The 22,712-nt window shown below is 31.4% G+C and overlaps 1 protein-coding gene and 1 non-coding gene across 2 annotated transcripts in view; one reads left to right on the top strand and one right to left on the bottom strand.

Moving 5' to 3' along the window:
- Positions 1 to 749: 749 nt before the first annotated feature.
- Positions 750 to 22,712, bottom strand: part of LOC141591545 (tropinone reductase homolog At5g06060-like) — a 106,066-nt gene continuing 84,103 nt past the window's right edge. The window contains exon 7 of the transcript XR_012520922.1: positions 750 to 845. The gene's annotated coding sequence lies outside the window, so the exon portion shown is untranslated. The remainder of the gene's footprint in view (positions 846 to 22,712) is intronic.
- Positions 22,635 to 22,706, top strand: TRNAD-GUC (transfer RNA aspartic acid (anticodon GUC)). The gene has a single exon. It is a non-coding gene; the product is annotated as a tRNA-Asp (tRNA).

The raw sequence follows: 22,712 nt of genomic DNA, 5'->3' as shown, positions 1-22,712 counted from the left end.
GAATTAATTCGCAATTCGGAGGAGGTCGAGCGAATTAGGTAACCTTGCGTCATATAAAAAATATTATATAAAAAAAAGTAAAACCTATTCTCGAAGTTTGGCCCAGAGTTGATCTAACACGTAATGCAAGTCAGGACAACGACCCATCCTATATAACTCAGCCCGGGGATAAAGAAAATAAACGAGACGGGCGGCTGATTCGATCATGGTGGTATAAAGATGTTTCAAATCTTTATTGTTCCATGTATATGTCATCGAGAGAGTATCTTTACAGATTAATTCATTCACAACCTGTTTCGTTAGTGATTCAATAAGTTGTTTTTCAACGTACTCAGACTCGTCTTCTAGTGGATGTGAAAGATGCAAGTTGTCCAGAATGTCCATAAGCAAATGATCACACCGATGATCACGCTATTAATTAACAAGTAAATAATCAATAATTTAAATCAATTAATTATCTGATGTTTAAAAATTCAAAAAAAGAAGGGGGGATTGGACTGACCTTGAAATAGGCAGGAATAGAATAGGGACTATACCGACTCTTGAGTGACGAATAGGTTGTGTTTTACAAACTTTTTTTTTTAAAGGTGGTGTTTGGAAAAAAAAGTTTTTTAAAGGTTGTGTTTGACAAAAAACACAAATTCTTGTTTGTGACGGCACCTATCCGTCACTCTTGAGTGACGGATACCATTTTACCTCATAAAGTACCCATTTTTTTCTCTCTCTGCAACACTATTCATGTGGTCCCCTTTCTCCACTAACCCATTTTGTTACCATTTTATCTCACAAAATATCCGCCACAAATGGTAACCCGTCACAAGGGAGACCAATTGGACAAAAAAACCCTAAAAAAATATACTCCACTTTTGAAGGGAAATCATTAATGACCTAAATAATTATTAACTTAATAAAAAATTAATTATAAATATTAATTTCGGATATCCACAGGGTGGTTAAGCGGGTAAGAGACGATAATCCATATCCCACCCTAAATTCACCCATATCCATATCCTACCCTAAATTCGAAAACAATTCGTCATCCATATCCCACCCATTTAATTTCGGGTGGATGGATAATCCACAGGGTAAGGGTGAGACTGCCATCCCTAATTCCAGCTGATGATTTTACAGCTACATACTGCAAATTTCTGCTACCAAATAATAAATAGAGACTTTAGTTTAGTTTGGTGCGTCAAAGTTCTGAACTTGAATATAGTATGTAACACCCCGTAAATTTGAAGACCTTTATTATATTTTAAAAGTAATATTTTAATCTGTTTTAATTTTATATTAATTTATTTGAAATAAAATTTATTTGATAAAATTTAATCTTATTTTATTTTGAAGAAATGTAATTATTTTTGATAGTTTAGAAGTGTTTAAAAGTGATTTAAACTATATTTAAACATTTTCCTTTGATAAAATAGATTTCGGATAAAAGTCGTAAAATTGGGATTTTCCCATTTCTTACGGTCGTTGGGTAAACGAGTTTGGATATTGGGCATATGAGTACTTAATCTTTTAGTAAAATCGTGTTTAAGAACTTTAATATTCTCGGAAATCGCATTCGACGAATATTTCTAATTTCGTCGAAACGAACCAAAACGTAAATAATTGAAACTCACCCAAGCACTCTACTCCCATTTGTCCCCTCCTTCAACTTTCATTTCCTCCATAATTCACTCTCTTTCTTCCTTTCACCAAACACCAAATTCATCTCAAAAAGACTCCTTACAATCTCTAAATCCACCATAAATCCTTCATTTCTCCACCAAATCTCATAAAAATTATATATTTGGAATCCTCTCTTCAATCCTCATCTATTAGTAAGTTTTATTTTCATTTCCCCCAATTTTTGTTTAAGGCTCATCTTTCTAGGGTTTCGAATTTAAGCCTAATAATTGTGTTTTTGTTGTTCTTATAGGTGAAGAATTTGAAGATGAGTTAGGTGACTCATATATTGTAGAAGATGGTGAGTGATTTCGGTTTCTAGGGCTCTTTCTCAAGTGTTATTGTTCTCTTTTTATAGCTTAAGGTAACTATTCCGAGTCACTCGACGTATTAATGTCACATTAGTAGTTGTATTTGTTGTTTGTTGTTGTTTGTTGTCGTTTGTTGTTGTTTGTTGTTGTTTGTTGCTGTTTGAGACGATCTTGTTGATAAATGAATGAATGAATGGAGTAAGATGGGTATGCTTATGTTTAATTTATGTTACCCATTTGTATATTATTGTTTGGAACAAATTTGGATGAGGAATTATGTGTTGTGACAAGTCCGTGTTGTGGCTGGAACGCGTCAGTACCGGACCGAGATGGTTTCCAATGTTTCCAAAAATATGACAGATTGAACGGCATCGAAAAATTAGGTGGTTTAGCCACTTGAATCACTCAATTCGGAGTCCGTATGAGTAAATGACGTCGTTTTATCGATTAAAATTTATAGAAAAGTTTACCTCGTGTGAGACGGTTATTTATGCTATTTTATTATGTGAGAATTTTGTGGAATTAGTTATTTTTTAAGTTGGAATGTTTTCTTTATGTTGATAGTGTTCACATGATAGAAATTGGAATATTGCATGAGAATGATATTGTAATGAATGTTGTGATTTGGGCCAAAATGGGCCAAAACTCTGAGCTGGGCCAGTTTGACCGAATGAGTTTGGTCAAACTAGGTTTAAACCGGTCAGCCTCGATTTGACCAATGACCCGTCGCGGGACTTGGGTCGAGGGTTTGTCTTTGAGGTGAGATTGGTTGTTATTGGATGTTTTATGTTGATGCCTTGATATTTGTGATTATCATTTCACATGTTGGTTGTTGGATGCTTTGGATGCCTTATGCTTGAGTCTTGTTGCCTCTTTGCCATTTTAGCTTGTTCTCATGGATTTTGGTACCGTTGGTTAGCTGGAATTTGGATTATTATTGATATTGGAGATATTGTTGGATTGTCAGCTGAATATGCTCTTGCGTAGCCTTTCATATGCTAGGGTGTGGATGATCGTTTGTGTGTGCAAGTTTAGACTCTTTGCCCCTCTTATGGTTAATTAGGTGTCCTACTTGTCTTGTGTCGTGTGGGCTAAAGTATTCAAGCTGGGACTAGGTCCTAGGTGAGTATTTCGGCTTTCGTCATAGATAGGCTCTTATAGTCTTTGACGAGTGTATGTTTGCGGCTTGATAGCCTCTGTGTCTTAGCTTGGTGGGCTTATATCCAAGTTAGGGCATGACTTCCTGACGTACTCTTAGAAGTATGTAGTCAGCTTAAGTACTAGCCAACCCTTTGGTGGACTCCTTAGGGGTACTCATGTGGTCTTATCGTGAGTCTTGGATGCGGTGGATTGTATCCGCATGTCTTTAGGTCTGCGCAGGTCTAGGATTAGGGTATGTGTACCTTACATCGTGGTATAGACTCGAGTTACAGAGTGACTATTGACCGTCCTAAGAACTTATCCCTGTCTCTAGATATATTGTCCTTTCTTGTTTGATGATCCTATGAGTCGTAGAAGGTGAGATGCAAGCAGCCGGCTACGGTTGATAGGGTTTGGATTCCTGAATGTTATGTGATTCACATGATAGTGTAGTATGAGTCGGTTTAGTATTCACATGCTAGAACTATGTGTTGTTCACATGATAAGCACGATTGTCTGGCATCTATATGCTAAGGCTATGTGTTATTCATATTCATATTCTTATGTTTACATGTTATATTAATTATGACATTTCGTGGCTGGGAGAACTCGGAGTTACTCCCCACTGACTGTGGCTTTCGTATTTGTATAAAATGCGATTGACAGGTAAGTGATGCATATATGGGGTACATGGACGAGCTAGCGAGCAAAGTAACTTTGGGACCTAAATTGGCTTTATTTTATTGTGACCCTTAAACACTTTTTATGTCATATACTTTTTAGGGACATATGTCTCCCTTTTTCATATTTGGGTTGTATAACTTTGTTTCGCGACTTTAGCGATGTTTTATTTATGAGATTTATTTTAGACCTTGCATGTTTGACACCTTCCCATTTGGATACTTTTATAACAGGTTCCGGTTTTAAAAATTACATGTTTTTACCCAAATGAACCTATTACAAACATATCCATGCAGTTTTTATCTAGAATTATATGTTTACTTTTCCGCAATAAATGAGGGTGTCACATAGTATATCAGCATAGTTATTATAGTTGAAGGTACGGCAAAGGAACAACCAACAATGACGACGAAGAGATTGTATCATCTGACCGCAAGCCTACAATATGTTCACAATTTATTCCTATTTTCTCTCTTTTGGCTTATTTTATTATCATGGTTTATTATTTTCATGTGAGTAGTTTTATGGTATAGTTTAGATATTTAAGGCTATAGACTTATAGATGTGCTTATGTTGTTAGGTTTTGCATTTGATTTTCGGGTTCTTTTTACTTGGTCTTTGGAGCAAGAAAGCTGCTGCGAGTGTCTCTGGCTTTACTTCACATGCTAAAATGTTGCTTCAAAAAGATATTTGCACCAACCATGCCCCCTTATTATAGATCGTTGAAGACAACAATGAGTAGATGATGCCTACATCTAAATTGGATTTACAATGGTGGCCTTGAGGAAGAGTCTTGAATATACTTAACCTCAGTAGTGTTAAAAATGACACAAAGTCTATAGAACTACCAAAGGATAAAAAATTCTGATTGTACCTTGAATTCTTGATATATTGACCACCTCTCCTAAACTCTATAGCTAGTGAAATAAATCTGGGTAATCAATGCGTCCTCTAGCTTGACGACCAGGGGAAACCATTTTCTGTATCCCTCGAACAATCAAACATGTGTGTGTTATGTCCTTATCATAAAAGAGTCGTAAATTTTTGTTATTTTTGAAAATAACAAAGTAAGAAGAAAATCATTAACTTACAAAGAGGGCCGAATGGATTATACTAATTTGAACTCCTTCCAAATTAATCTTCTTTAAGAAAATCCAAATGCTCCAAGAAAACCCCTAGATCCAATGGTAGGATCTACTCCTCAAGAATTTGTACCAAGGTAATCCCTCTTAATACTAATTTATATATTAACTAGATATATTAAATTAGTGACCTTAAAATTAATCTTATTATTATTATTATTATTATTTCTATTACTACTTTTAGTAATCTAAATATAAGATTTTGAACAACTTTGTTTTTTGTTATAAAACTCAATTTTAGAGAGAAGAGTAAGAAGATGAGTTGTGTAAGAATGAATAATATAAAAAATGAGAACAATTCATATAATGAAGGGGAGAGGGGGGAAACCGGTTTTTAGGAGGGAGAAAAGGGGAGCCAATGCATGCACCTTTTCTTTTTAGGTTGTTCTTCTCAATATGAACTAGGGTGTAGATTAGGTTAAGTATGTAATGATTATGCTTTCCACTAATTAAAACATCTTAACCAAATCACCCATTTCCCTCTTAAAACCGGTTACCCTTGTAATATGGAGTCCACTTTATTTTTGTCAATTGTCACATTGTGTAACATGTGACATATAACATGTAATTAATAACATTAATGCATATTTAACAATTAAATATCATTACATATATTAATTCAATCATATACAATATATGACCAGTAATTCCATAACTTGTAAATAAAATGGTTCATGTTAATATAATCTACAACATATTGCAATTATAATTAACCGTTCATTCTTATTATAATTGTTTCATAAACAATAAATAAACTTTAAGTAATAAAACAATTTAATTATTTAGCACGAATCTTATTTAATCGAATTACAATCAGATACGTATCACTACTCACAAAATCATTTGTTCAAATTTAAGGAATTAATTAACTTGTATCAACATACAATTAATTAATTAATCAATTAAGAGTGTTACCCTACTCAAACCTCTAACGTTAACTTGCTACTTTGCCCGTATAAAAATAGATGACAAATGAAAAATATACCTTAAAACAAAAATAGATAACAAATAATTAGGATAGTTAAGTACATTTTTGCATCTCCACGGACATGAATTTCTAAATACCTGGTCAGGCACCGGTCCATACAATATTTGTATACGGATTCTGGGTTCTGGACCGATGCGCAGCCCTATCTCCACACTCCATTAACCCACTAACCTAACAACATTTGGCACAAAAATTCTCCTCCATACTACTCCCTAGTCCCTCCTAAAACGTACCACGTAACATTCAATCACACCTTCGCAAATATCGTCACTATTGTACTATCACTACATTCACTAGCCGTGTAGTACAATCCATTTCCCAAAAACAACACATTTCACACTTATTTAAAGTACAAAAAATAAAAATAAAAAATCATCAAATTAATTTCCATAAATTTCTTGTACTACAAAGTATGAGTTTCCCGTCTTTAAATCCACCTCAAACAATCCCAAAAACATTAAAAAAAAAAATCTCATTTCTCTAAAAATCATCAAATTAATTTCCATAAATTACATGACGCCCTGTAATTCACTAGAATTGCAACATTGGTTGAAATATCGTATATATATGGACGGGATGATGGGGCACGGAGATGGACATGGCATGGGCATGGGAGGTATGAATATGATGGGACCACCACCATCACAGTCATCATCCATGCCCATGCCACGTAAACATAAGATGATGATGATGATGATGCACATGAGTTTTTATTGGGGAAATGAAGCGGAAATCTTGTTTACGGGTTGGCCGGGCAGTAGTACGGACATGTATGTGTTATAGCTTTTTGTCGTGTTTCTACTCGCGTTTTTAGTCGAGTGGATTTCACGTACGAGGGTGGTTAATCGGGTGACGGACAATAAAGTTGTTGCGGGGGTGTTATTGACGGTTCTTCATGCTATACGCATGTGTCTCGCGTATTTTGTTATGTTGGCTGTTATGTCGTTTAATGTGGGTGTCTTTTTCTTAAAATCAATCCCTCTTTTTTGGCGTTTACATCTGGGGTTCGTATCAAGGAGGGTCGTCGTTATAAATCCAAAGTTCTTCCTCCTATGTCTTGTTGATTTAACGTGTTGAATAAGTTACAAGGTTAAAGGAATTTAGTTTGCGAACGGAGTTGTTGACGGGGAAATTACATTCAATATCTTAGAAGACGGGTCTAGTTTTCTATTTATACTAGCTTATGACCCGTGCAAAATTAGTTCATCGTTGCAATGTGCTTGGCACGGGCAAAACTCTCCTTAAAATCAAAGTAGAATAGTTTGAGTTGGGCACACTTTTTTGACCTTTCATGATTAATCAAGTTTGTTATGTACTTTTCCTCCATGTGTTACAGTCATACCAAAATCCTCAGTTGTTCTACGTAAAACTCAAATAGAAACAATATGCATGCTTGTCATATCCTCACATAAGGACCGTCTTTTACCGTGACAACACCAAGAGCTAGAATTAGCTAATTAACATATATCATAAGTAGAATGATGTAAATCATGTCTAGACTTTTACACATAAAGTCATAATAAATCAAAAGCTCGATTATTGAAAAATGTTACCCAAGTACAGTAACAGACTATGTAAGTATACATAGTATACACAATGCTACGCATAATACACTAAGCTATAACCTATACGATCATCATGAAATTTGGATTTGCATAAAAATATGTTAGTTTGAGTTATAATGCTACCTAACTATTTTAGATGGATTGGATTTGCATAAAAACTAATCCAATACGTGTTGTACTGTTTTCATGAGCCGCGCCCTAACATGCTTGCTTCATATAATCAACCTTCCATAGATATAGAAATTTGTAAAACTAACATATTCAAGTCAATATATATAGAAAATAAGAAAATAATTGAAAAACAATAAGGTAATCTACCAAAAAATTTACACACTATATAAGATAAGGGAAAGAGAAGGGAGCAAATTATAAGAGGATAAGTGGACTAAATTGAGTGTGAAGATCAAATTGCTTATCAAGTGCAATCCTAAGGTACTTGACTGAGACACAAAAAAATGGAATAGGATAACAAATGACCGAAACAGAGTGAGTATGTACTTATGCAGTATAGTATGGCTCCCTCCTTTTTTTTTCCTTGGTCAATATAATCAACCTCATAATTGGCTCCCTCCTTTTTTTTTCCTTGGTCAATATTGATAACAATTGACCGGGACGGAGGGAGTATGTGAATTTTTCCTAAATTGAAGTTATCAAATATAATAATGCTAATCGACATATTACACATATTTCCTAATTACAAGATAGTTACCCAAAACCAAATATAAAAGCGATCATCAGTTCGAATCATAGATCAATCTGAAAACCAAAAAAAAAAGTGAAAAAAAAGATGGAATTATTATCGACGACAACGCAACCAGGGTGTTCGGATTTTGATCGTCAGGCTGCTTGAGGATGATGGAAGTATTTCGAAGGTATGGACTAGGATATTACTCTTACCTTACTACGTAGTGCTATCTTTGTGTTTCTAAGATTTCTACAGGGTACCCCTTATTAAACGTTTAGGGTTACGGTGATGGGATGGTTAATAGTAATATTTCGCTAATTATGATCAGTTTGCACATCAATTTTTCATGATATATATTCTCGATGATTTTTCTCCAATTAGCTTATTATAGGGCACAAGTTAAGAAAATAGTTATTATAAACCTAAATTTATTTTCGAATCCTAACCTATACCCTTGTTTTCTTAAAAATAACCCTAAAACCAGGGTAGCCAAAGTTTGATAATTTGTCCTGATTTAAGACTCAAATTTCCAAGTTTGATAACTGAGGTTATTTTTCAGATGAAACATCATACTGTATTTATTACGGAGTATTTATCAATCAATACTACTCCCTCCACTTTTTTATATATGACGTTTTGCATTTACGAGGTAAGCCTTTGACTTTAATATTTACAAAAATATATTTGTTCAAAAAATGTAAAAATGGTACCATTAAATTCCTTACGAAAAACTCTTTCATATGAGTATACATATCATAATATTTAGTCTTATATTTTAAGAGATATTGAAGAGAGAAGGGAGTGTCTCGAAATGTGAGAAAGTCATATATAAAAAAATAGAGGGAGTATATATTAATTCCAGAAACCAAGGGATTTCAATGTAATTAAAGAAAGTTATACAAATTAATTTTATACTATATAGTTTTAAATCACTAGCACCGTGTGATGGACCCGATTAAGGGATCTCAATGCAAATATTATATAGTTTGGGTTAAAATTAAATTATATAGAAATTTGGTAATTTTCTTAAACATTTGTAAAAGATTAAAACAATGGTCAATTTCTTTAAAATAAAATAATTAATTAAGATGGTCAATTTCTTTAAAATAAAACAATTAATTAAAATGGTCAACTTCAAGGAGACTAAAAAAAGAAGATACTTGATAATTTTCCTAAATATTAATAGAGGACTAGAAGATGGTCAATTTCCTTAAAATTAAATAATTAATTTGTATAAACATGCACAATTATGGTATTACGTATTATCATTATAAAATTATATATTAAATTTAAAATCTATGCAATTGTATTAAACTTTATAGTTTATTAGATGTATAGAGATGTTAATTATTTAACATACAAAAATATAATATAAGTAAGTTATAAATAATTCAAGTTAGATTCCACAATATATAATATTGCATAATTCTTTCGATTTGATTTAATACATATATGCAATATATTTATATAAATATATAATCCTCTTAAAATTGCATTCCGAAGTAATAAAAGTAATTTCGTCAACAAAGAAATGAATTATAGTAACATCACTAACATGGATATAGTTATATGATAATAATCCCTCATTTGAATAGTTAAAGTAACAATATTATCAGCGAGATTAGTGAAAGTGGTAAAAACAACAACGGGAGTAGTGAAATAATCAATATTAATGCGGCAATAGTGAAAGTGACAATAATTTTGATGGGAGTAGTGGAATTATCAATATTAATGCGGCAGTAGTGACAGTAACAATAATTACGGCGGGAGTAGTGAAAATAACAATAATTACGGGCAAGTACTGAAAAGTTATTACTATTGTTTCATTAATATGAGTAAAATATTAATAGCGGGAGTAGTGAATTTGTCTCAAAATTTATTTCATCGTAATTTTAGTATATGTCATAGAAAAAGATATGGGTTATTCTACGTAGTAACCCTGTGTTTTTCTGAATTCTAGCTGGTAACCCTTCGTTTTTCAACTACCCACATGGTAACCCTGAACTTATGAAAAAAGGTTCTCCATGACCCTCAACTTTTATTCCATTAAAAAACTCCGTTAGTTTGAATGTTTATCGAGACTTGGGCTTGTCTTTTACACTTCAAATGCTTAAATGACCAAGTAACTATGGTTTTCTCAACTCAATTAAAATAAATAAACCACGAATTTTGCTAACAAATAATTATATTATAGGTGTGTTAAGAGTATAATTCATAACATTTTTATTATCATTCTTATTATTATCATCATTTTTATTGCTTAACAAAGAATATTAAAGTAGTAAATATATTGAAACACATCTTACTTTTGTTTTTATTATAAATTATATTAGATTATAATTGATATTATATTATTATTATTTTTATAAAAAAAAAAACAAAGGTAAGATGTGGATCGGTATTTTTACTACTTTAATATTCTTTGTTAAACAATAAAAATGATGATAATAATAATAATAATGATAATAAAAAGATTATGAATTATACTCTTAAGTCTTACCACACCTAGAATATAATTATTTGTTAGGAAAATTTGGGGTATATTTATTTAATTGAGTTGAGAAGACCATAGTTAGTTGGCCATTTAAGCATTTGAACTCTAAAAAACAAGCCCAGGTCCCAATAAACATGCAAACTAACGGAGTTTTTTAACGGAATAAAAGTTGGGGGTCACGGAGAACCTTTTTTGATAAGTTCAGGGTTACCATGTGGGTGGTTGAAAAATGAAGGGTTACCAGCTAGAATTCAAAAAAACACAGGGTTACCGCAACTTTAAGTAATTTTATTTAATGAAAAAAAATAATGGTAAGTAGAGGTAGCCCGGGCGAAGCCGGGCACCAATACTAGTTTACATTTAAAAGAGAGACCTTTCATCAAGTTAGTGTACCGAGACTGTGAATAAATCACTCTATTTTAGCAATAAAATTTCGAAGAGACGATATTCACTAAGTTATTGAGAGGTCACTCTTTCATACCCTTTCACGTATATTTTGTGACCCTTATATTATTGATCGTGCCACAAAATGCCTCTTTAATTTTGAACTCATTGTATCATAAATATCCAAAGTATGATAATTGGGGTTATTTTTCAGCTGAATAATTATTTACATTTAAAGGAGAGACCTTTCATCAAGATCATTGTTGTCAAAATCGCGATTCGATTCAACGATTTTACGATCCAAAAATGCTTGACCGATTCTGGATCCTACGATTCTATCATAGTTGTAAAATCTTACGATCCTATTAATTTGAAAATTTCTACAGATGAGATCATAATACAATCCGATTCCATAATAAAAAATAATAATATATATTTTTATATAATGACACCGTAAAACCCAAATTTGGTGTACGTTGTTCATACAACGATACTAAAATCATTAATTACCAATATTTTATTAATAAATATTAATCAATACTCCGTAAGTGTTTTGATTTTCAATTATATGTACCAAATAAAAAATTACATTTAGTGAATTTGTAGAATCTTGCGATTATACGATCCGATTCTACCGATTCGGTCCTACCCCCCATCGATCCAAAGTAGAATCACGATCCTAACAACATTGATCAAGATCAAGTTAAAGTGTACCGAGACTATATTCGTATAAAAGCCGTTTATTTTAATCTTTAAATATAATAATAAAAAGATAATTCAAACACCAAAACTCATCATTCACCTTTTCAAGAATATTTTATGAACCACATCATCAATTATTTAAAAAATGAAAAAAAGTTGAATAAATTTAATACATTAAACACATATAAGAGTTCAACAAACCTTCAAAAAAGGGCCTACACCATTGCATAAAGTTGTTTATTTGTCAAAATATAAAGATTTTGATAATACTTTTTTATAAACAAATTAAATATATATTATAAAGTCAAATATGAATCTATAATTAAAGTAAAATTTAATTAATTTAATTGGTTCTAATAAATAATCTATAATTATGTTAGTTAACGCAAATATAAATTATAATATTCTCAAATTTATATAATATAATATGAAATTTGTAACATTTTATTTCTCTATACCCCTAGGTATTTGTATAATATACTATATAAAAAATATTGGTCTATGATGAAAATAATTTTGCAGGTATCGAATATTCGTAACTTGACATGGTTAATTTTGCATCACAATTTTCAATATTCAAATAAGTAATTTGAGAAACCAAGTTAGAACATATAAATTATTACATATATTTACCTGTCGAATAAGTTAATTTATGTGAAATTGAATATTAAAATGTTATTTTGTTTCTCACTAAAATAAAGAAAGTGAACCAAGTTAGAACAGTCACAAGTTAGAACAATCACTGTTTGTAACAAAAGACAACAAAAATATTAACATATCTCTGATTAATAAGACTATGTTTATAAGTGAGGTTACATACTTAGCTTAAACGCACCCATGATTTTCACGAGTACAAAACAACAACAACAACACTAATCGTGGCAAAATATTAATAAAAGTAACAATATTCGTGGCAAAATATTAGTAAATTGTTATGACAATATACGTATTGATTAACAAAATCTTTTTTTTCTTATGAGCCGATTTTATGCTCAATGCAATTGCAACTCCGGACATGTATAACACCACCAACGTCATAATATAGTAGCTAAATGAATTTCACGGGTGTAATAGAACTAGTTTGATTTTAATATTAATAATGTTATTTATAGACTGAGAAAATAAGAGGGAGGATGAGTTTGATGTTGTATATGAACAATTTTATGGTGAACCATTTCTTCATGACATACGGAGTCGATATTGTCCATATTCTTTTCTATCCTACTTCAAGGTGAGTCTAACCCTTTTTTTTATTAAATTGTTAAATATCCTATGATTAATTGATTATTGATTATTGATTATGTAGTGTCATCATTAGGATGATGATTCGTTTATGCACATTCTAGGCAAATATTAATTTTCACTTCCATTTGGAGAAGGCGAGCCTATGGTTGGAAAAAAAAAAAAAAAAAAAACTAACGAAACATGTTATGGTTGAATTAATCTGGAGAGATATTTCCTGAATCCTTCAAATATTAATAAGACTTATTTTATCATAAATTTATTATAACTTCGACAAATCTCGAACCCCATGTCACCTGATAATTTGCTATTCTCCGAATCCTCTTTATCAGGCATATCATTCCTTGAATTATCAATTATCATAGCGTTCCCTTATTTCTTGGATGATAGCATCAACAACGCGATAAGGCCTCACATTCACAATATGTTTGGGTTCAATTTCATTCTCCATTTTCTCACAAGCTACGTATGAATAACAATAAAAATTATCACAAGACTTTCTTAAATTATGGAAAAGCAGCATTTAGAATCGAAAGTTGCATACCTTTTTCGAATGATTTGAAAAAGAGATAAAATTCAGGCAACCCCTTTCCATCAAAGCCAATATTTTGGGAGGGAATGACGGCAAAAATAAAGTGCAAAAGTTTGGCACGCTTGTCCCCTGTAGGTGAAAAAGAACACCATAATTAATTGCATAATTAAAAACAACACAACACAATCCAAAACCCAAAATTCACAAAATACAAATACTCATTAACCGACCGTGTTTATAGGTCATGGTGTTTTAGATCAACCTGTTACAAACACTTAGTTTGCTGAATGCCTGAATCAACGGTGATTTGGAATTACTACGTTACCATTTCAGATTAGTGACATCGATTAAGCACCCGTAAGCTTGTTTGTTTGCAGTGCCATTTAATTATGAGCTATTACCCTATGGCCTATCCCTTTATGACGTATACGTGTATGATGTAAAGAAACTGTTCAGCTATGGTATTTAGATTCTTGTACTGTTGTCTATAACAATATATAGCCGCGAAAAATAACTTTGAACATGTACTAAACTATGGAAGCATAGAACATACCTTACATTAAGGCCAACTTTGCCGCAGCCATATAAATATGGTAAGGTGGATGACTTTTATCTGGGACGTCAAGCCTTATAGAATTCCTTATTTCAAAAGGGAGTGATGTGTGTACAAAACGAAATTACTACCCAATGGAAAAATATCGAACAAACTAAGGGTCAAGCTAGTTGGCTAATTGTTTAAGATTATTAATATTCTTACCATATCCCAACTTATAAAATGCCCAAATTAGATGGCTCCGGTCGATAAACTGATTCCCTGCAGCTATACGACGAAGCTCGGCAACTTCGACTATTTCAATTATTACACAAGACATCTCATGATGCACATGCTGGCATATTTCAATCAAAGGTTGCACCACATTCAACAGCTTTTGCTTCAGCTGTAATACAAGAATTTAAATAGGTATACATGATAACATATCATCTAAAAGCGGTTAACCATGTATCTAGTTTTTGCAGTGGTGCATCACACTTATTAGCAAGAAAACATACCCTTTTCTTAGAGATATTCAACAGTTGATGAAGCAGCGGGTAGAGGGATTCATAGAAGCATATAGGCAATTTGTTTCTATCATCCATAGTTTTACTCAGGATATTTAACTCAACATCGAAAGCGTTTCCTCTGAGAAACGTCATCATCCAATATGTATATTCATTGGGCTGCACAAAGAAGAAAATTTAAAAAGTGTTGGAAAAATAATAATAATTTGTTTTAATGAGCACTTAATCATCTTGCAATTGTGATATATATAACTGATACATAATGATAAAAGAATTCTACCTTTAACAGAGGTGGTTCTAACACTTTGACTACCTCGGCAATGTCCTTATAAAGTTTATCCTGCATAAACAAAAGTAAACAAAAACATAAAAATTTAAATATAAAGTCATTAAAGAATTAATAGCCTAAAATGGTGACATATTGGATCATTGACTTCACATATTGTAATGTGTAATATGTTAGCATTATGCAACTCTATGTTTATATGCTTCTACAAAATATAACAATCATTAAATTAGTAACATATTACACCTGATGTTAACATCTTGTAAAAAGTAGTGTAACTTAGTGACCATTTTATAACTTTCTGTTTGCATTTATTATTGCAATAAAGTGGTAACTTATCATCTAAAAATGGTGTCATATGGTCCTGCTCTCATAACATTATTATGTTTAAAAATATTTCATGGCTACATTTATATTGAGATATTTTCCTAGACATACCTTTGAGCCCAAGTAGATACACTGAATAATCAGTACGTATGTTGACAAAGCGACATAATGAACAAAACTATAAACTTTCTTAGAGTATATGACTACAAATTCATATATAGTACTAATACGCATTTCTTGAAAATGAGATCACAAAGGACGCAATTACTATTCATACTTTTATTTTCTTCATCTTATGACTAAAAAATGGATAGGAAAACGATGTTTACATTATGTTCATGTCCTTGTATAATATGTGACCGTGTTTAAATTTTAATAAAATGGCAACATGTTGCACAACTAAGTGAATATATTACAGACATCAAAATGTTTTCATATTTATGACTTTTGTAACCATTTATTAATCAATTGATAATTCAGTATTTCGAAATAATAATTAATAAAATATGCGTAAAAATATAAAACAAGTATGTTGACATATTTGTATAATATGTTACTATGTTGGAATTGTAAGCAATTGTAACATATTGGTGAAATATGTCAACATTTTTATGGTGTTAGTATTTGTTCCCATATTTGGTGATTTTGTAATCATTTAATATGTGACCATGTTTCCAATGTTAAAATGATTCTGAAAATATTCACATATTTCACAACTAATTGAACATATTTGCTCAAATCTGATACTCCCTAATTTTTTTTTAAAGATGTTTCCACTTCTTGAATATATGTGAGTAATATTTGAATAAAGTGATAACATAAATAAAATATAGAGAAGTAGTAGGATTTATTTTTCATGTTTGAGAATTCGGTAACCATTTATTATTGAATAGTTATTAAATATTTTGAATAAGAAATTCATGAAACATATATGAAAAACATAACATAATTCTGGAATAAGATATGAATGTTGTTAAAGTTAATGAAATAATAAATTTTATGGTGATGATGAATGAGATGAATAATGGTTGATGGATAAAGAAGATGTAATAGATGATGAATAAAAGAATAATGAGATGAATTGTTATTAAATATTTAAATAAGAAATTAATGAATCAAATACGAAAAACATAACATAATTTTGGAATGCTATATGAATGTTGTTTAAAATTAATGAAATAATTTTTATGGTGATGATGAATGAGATGAATAATGGTTGATAGAGGAAGAAGATGAAGGAGATGAATAAAAATGAGATGGTGGATGAGAATGAGATGAGTAATGAGAATTTGTGGTCGTTATTAGAATAGAATTGTTATACACAAAAAAGTAGCAGTCTCACATGCAACTAGAGGTTTGATAGGACAAATAATAATAAATAATTAAAAAGCATTAAAAGTGGCAGAGCCACGTGCTCTTCAGCTGCCCCCATTTTACCGAATATGAAATCTAATATGGTATGTATTCGACCCATCGCAAACTTTCGACGAGTATCGCCGTCACAAATGAGAATTTGTGATAGAAGAATATCGAACAAATTAAGAGTCAAGCTAATTGGTCAACTGTGTATATAAGAGCATTAGTATTATTACCATATCCCAACTTATAAAAGGCCCAAATTAGATGGCTCCGGCCGATAAACTGATTTCCCACAGCTACACGACGAATCTCGGCAACTTCGACTATTTCAACTATTACACGAGACATCTCATAATGCACAGGCTGGTCAAAGGCTGCACCACATTCAACAACTTTTCATTTCAACTGTAATTCAAGAATTTAAATAGGTATACATGAGAACATATCATCTAAAAGAGGTTAAACATATATCTCGTTTTTGCAGTGGTGTATCACACTTTTCAGCAACAACCTAGTGAGTAAAAAGAAGATAAAAGAATTCTACCTTTAACGGAGGTGGTTCCAAGTACCTCGGCAATGTCCTTATAAAATTTATCCTGCATAAACAAAAGTGAACAAAACATAAAAATTTAGACATATTCATTAAAGATGAATACATGGTACAAAACATAAGGTAATAACAGTATTACCTTATTCTTTTCAGCAACAACCTAGAGAGTAAAAAGAAGAATCAAAAAGCATAGATAATTCTTGTCATTTGTATTCTAAAGAATACAAATGATAGGTGAAGAAATAAGAGCATAATATTTCACAAACACATACCGTAAAGGATGGTAAGCAAGGATTTTTATGTCTAGAACGTGTGAAATCATGTTGCTGTACGTACACGTGGAAAATAACATTAATTAGTTAGATAGACTCCATATTAAACAATCATGAATTGAGTGGTGCAACATAGAGTGACAAAATTGAAGAAATTTACAAGGAGCATGTCGGCAATGAATTCCTCTATAACCAAGTGGTATTTGTTGTTTGTCGAGGTTATTTCGATAACTAATGCCCAACCTGCAAGTCACGACTACGACCAATCCTATATAATTCAGTCCGAGGATAAAGAAAATAAACGAGATAAGCTGCTGATTCGATGATGATGTTATAGAGGTGTTCCAAATCTTTATTGTTCCTTGTAGACTTCATCGAGCGAGTATCTATCCTGATTAATTCAACCACAACACGTTTCGTTAGTGATTCAATAACTTGTTTTTCAACGTACTTAGGCTCGTATTGTAGTGGATGTCGAAGATGTACGATTAATTTAACCACACCTCGACCATGAGTTTTTGGACATAATGGGTGTAGTGTATGGTGGTTGTACAACAATGGAGCAACAAGGACTCTTTGATGTCATACCCACCTTCAAACCTTCTTCATAATCTCGTAGTCCAAATAAACCTAGCGATCGTAAAATTATGTTACGATTCTGTAATTAGGTTTTAACGATTCTGTAAGTAGGTTTTAACAAGTAAATTTGTAAGATCAGATCATACGATATGTTTATGTTATGTATATTAACATAATACATTTACACATTTAATACAAGTAGAATAATTTTGCCACGATTTATTCTTATCTTGTCCTATTTTGTCACAATTATTTTAATTTTATTAGTATTTTGCCACGACTATTGTTATTATAAAGTGGTTTTATTTTTGTCATTTTACATTTTTTTATTTTTTTTATTTTTGTATTCTTCCTTTATTATTAATTTTTGAATACCCAAAAAGAATTCTTGAACTATTCCTCATAATTACCCTCTTTGATGGCAGTTCGTCATTCTCTTAAGTCGTAGATCTTTTTCCTGAGTAGCAACCATATTAATGCAGGCGTGAGGTGGTGGATAGAAGGCGTGATGGAGCGAAAATCAAATTCGCTTGTGACATCAATTTCTATAATTAATATTAACTAGCAGAAAGGAGATAATGTTTGGATTGATAAATTTTTTTTTATTTGAAGTGTCGCTACTAAGCTATGGTGATTTGCGTGTGTATGTGATAAGTCCAATTTATATACATTTTATCCCCATATTTTAGCTCTAATTTATATGTCATTATGCACTAACCTTAGTGATATTGAGCTAATATTTGTATTTCTAGTTGCATTTGCACGTTCTATCATATTTTGTAGGTACTTAAGCTTTAAAGAGCTTAATTCCACATATTTACAAGCACTAGGATACAAAGCTAAGTTGAAATGAAGAATGGACCAACAATGAAGTAAAGCATGGACTTGCATAAGCAAATGTGGTGGATTAACTCCGGAAATGCACAACACAAGTCAAGAAATGAGTCCAAGTATAAAATCAAGTGTTAAAGCCCAAGTAGAAGAAGATTGGAGAATGCCTTGGATGCTCATCTTAAGATGCTCTTTGGATGCTAATTGTGCAATTAAGAAGGAGTTGATGGCCAACATGAGATTCTCTAGACAATTACTCAAATAATTAAGAGAAAATATTTGGGGTTGACCCCTTATATTTGCTCTAAGTTTCACCCCTTATTTCCTATATAAAGGGTGTAGACTTCAACATCTAGGGACACCATTCACATATATTTTTATTCCAAAATTCTCTCTAAATATTAGTAGTTTAGTTTAGCTTGTATTAGTTTGTTACAACATTTCTATTATCAAGTTCAAGATTTATTCCAAGTTATTTCCATTTGCAATTGTTCTTCTATTTCCATTCAAGTTGACTTTATCTTTATTTTAATTATGTTATTTATCATTTCATTTAGCATTAGTTTAGTTTATATTTTCACAATGTTAGAATAATTTACCTTTGTTTAGGAGGAAGCCATGCATGATTAAATAATTTGTAAATGTCAAAATAAGGATAAGTTAATATTGCATAATTGTTTCTATCACATGTTTGCACCATAATGTTTAATCTATGTTTAAAGGTCTTATTCATCGATTAAGTTTGTTCATTCGTTCTAAAGTCGAGAGACACGGAATTGAATTAGACTAAGCATGTGTAGTAGGACGACCTAGTCATGGACGAGAGTTTCTCTAGGACCCGGTCTATGGTTGATACTAATGCCGTAAGGATGCCGTAAGGTGGGTATCTCTAAGCCTAAACATTTACCGCAAAATCAACTTCTTAACTTGACATAAACATTTACGTAATTAGCATGTGTGACCCGACCTCCCTAGACAATTTCTTTTTATTGTTGTTTTCATTTTATTTGCATAATCAACCAATCAATCAATCAACCGCATCGACTCAAGATAAACTTCGCTCCATAACAATTAATTAATAACTCCCGTCTTCTTTGGGTTCGACCCCTAAGTACTACATTAATTTGTTACATAGGGTATAATTATTATTTTTGCATAGGTGTGCGATAGCCTATCAGTATGTTGTAAATGGACACTTTTATTTTGATTTTTTTAGAATAGTCACATTTCACCCAAAAAAACTAGCAGAAAAGAGTTAGTAGTAGTGAGTCACATTTTAGTTTGACATTAATTACTTTTACACGATTTTCAATTTAGTATTTTTACTTTTGCACTTATTAAACTTTTGTCTGTTCTTCAAAAAATTGTTAATATTAAGTTTGACATTCTCTGCACATAATTTGACTTATGCAAATTAGAAGGGTTAGACCCGGTTCTTTTGGACTTAATTTTGTTAAACTAAATTGAATTTATAAGAGCTTAACTTTACTGAACTGGACTTATAAGAACTAAATTGAACTTATAGAAGATGAACTGAACGAAGTGAACTTATAAAGGTTGAACTGAACTTACAACAGCTTATTTCATAGGCAAAATGGGTATAAATTGAGCGTTAACTTTTCTAGACTGAACTTATAAGAGCTAAATTGAATCTATAAAAAACTGAACTGAAATAAACTTAACTTATAGGAGCAAAAATGAACTTATTAGAGTTTAATTTTTTTTAACTAAGCTTATAAGAACTAAACTAAATTTAAAGTAAGTGATTTTAAATCCAAAATAAGGGCTTAGAGTAAGGGAGTAAGGGAAAATGTAGAAGGAGAGAGGAAAAATAAGAGGATAAAATGCTCCTCTTGACTGTACATGCTCGTATGGGAAGTGAGGTAAGTTGAGTTGCATAAGAATTTTAGGGTTTTAATAGTAGGTCTTCTTTAAGATGGATATATCCGTCTTAAGAATAAAACGAGTTAAATAACACCTTAGTAGCATGGAGGGTTAAACCTTTTCCTAATATCAATGAGTTATGTATTTGGCCTTACTAGTATTGGTACCCGGCCCCGTCTGAACTACCTCTATTTAGCATTACAAAGTTAAAGCTCAATTCATACCCATTTGCCTATAAAATAATTTATTACAAGTTCAGTTCAACTTTTATAAGTTCACTTCGGTGTAGCTCAGCTTCTATTACTTGTAATAGCTTATTTTATAGGTAAATGGGTATAAATTGAGCTTTAACTTTTCTAGTATAATTATGTTAAAAATAAAATGGCAAATTAATTTGAGGCTCGCTATCACTTTAGAGTATAGTTATGTTAAAATCTCAAAGGTAAGTGATACCCATCCTTTATCTATAAAAGTTGAAGCCAATAAAGTTCTCCTATTGGTCCATGGTTTTTAAGGATTAAAAGAAAAAAAATTAAGGTAGGACCCCCATGTTCAGCCTACACATTTAATTACCCTCTCTCCTATATTTCACTTGATTTAATTTGCTTTTCTTTTTATCCTTTTCAAACTACTGAGTTCACGATAATTTAGTTTTAGTTTTAACTTTTTTTATAATTACATATTATACATATTTTCCTAAAATGTTAGGAATACATCTGAATGAAAAAAATTACAAAAAATTACAAAATAAATAAAATTACAAATTTTTTGTACTGGTTTTCTTATTGATAGGTACCCAAATAACATTCCTATACAAAAAAAAAATGCAAGTCTCGATAAGAATTAAAGCACATTCATATAATTATAATTCATAATGTTAAGAAATATACAAAATTTAGCAAAATTTGAAGAAGATTCATATAATTATAATGTTAAAAAAAATACACATGATAAAGATTTTAATGATTATAAAAAAGTATCAGTACTAATTTTCTTATCTTAAAAAAAACCACAAGTCTTACAAAGCAGTATTATGAGACAAAAACATTTATTTAGTAATCAGCCATCAACAATATCATATTTACAATTTCAATACCGTCATTTGAATTTAACATTTGAATAAAGAAGCTCAATTCATTATATGTGGTTAAAATAATAAATAAGAGGCCCGATTAAATTCAATACCGTCTCTATGGACAATTTATATTATTACGATATTGAACACTTAACATCTGTTGTTACGACCCGTGCATTTTTTTGCACGGGTGTAAAACTAGTTAATGGTAAAGCTATGAGCAATCACAAATTCTTGTTTCAGACGGACAATTTTCGTCTTATTTTTCAGACGGGCGTATGTGACCATTTTATAGTTAAATGTAACCACAATGGTATAGGCAGTGTTACAGCTTATGGTAACTGGTTTTTCAATAGTAGTCACATTTAACTCTAAAATTGTTACAAAATCCCGTCTTATTATTTCAGACCAAAAATACCCGTCTGAAACAAGTGATGAGCAATAAAGAGTATTTAAGGATCTCCAAATGTACAAGGCATATGTTTTAGAGGAGTATTTTAGGATCTCCAAAGGGTAGTGTGAAGTTTTCGGATTAGATCACCTGTTGTTCAAATGAGGCTCATCTTGCATTTTCATACTCCCTTCTCTTGAAGGTAAACTTCCCTTTTTATTTGTGTATAAGATTAAGAAAGTGAATATAAACCATACAAAATAAACTACCTTAATGTGAATTTGGATTACACAAAGCTTTCAAATAAAAAAATAGGGAAGAAAACCTTAATAATCCAAAAAGAAAAATAAGAAAGTTTACCTTGAGTATGAGGAAGTTTATTTACGGTTTTTCTAACATGTGTCAACTGGGCACATGTTAAAGAAAGGCATAAAAGAAACGAAATAAATGTGAAAAAAACAAATATGCTAAAGTTAACAACCAAGTCGTTGTAGTATAGTGGTAAGTATTCCCGCCTGTCACGCGGGTGACCCGGGTTCGATCCCCGGCAACGGCGTTTTTC

Source organism: Silene latifolia, chromosome 7, assembly GCF_048544455.1.
Source record: "Silene latifolia isolate original U9 population chromosome 7, ASM4854445v1, whole genome shotgun sequence".
In the NCBI taxonomy this organism is placed as follows: domain Eukaryota; kingdom Viridiplantae; phylum Streptophyta; class Magnoliopsida; order Caryophyllales; family Caryophyllaceae; genus Silene; species Silene latifolia.
This window is presented reverse-complemented; position numbering and strand designations above follow the sequence as displayed.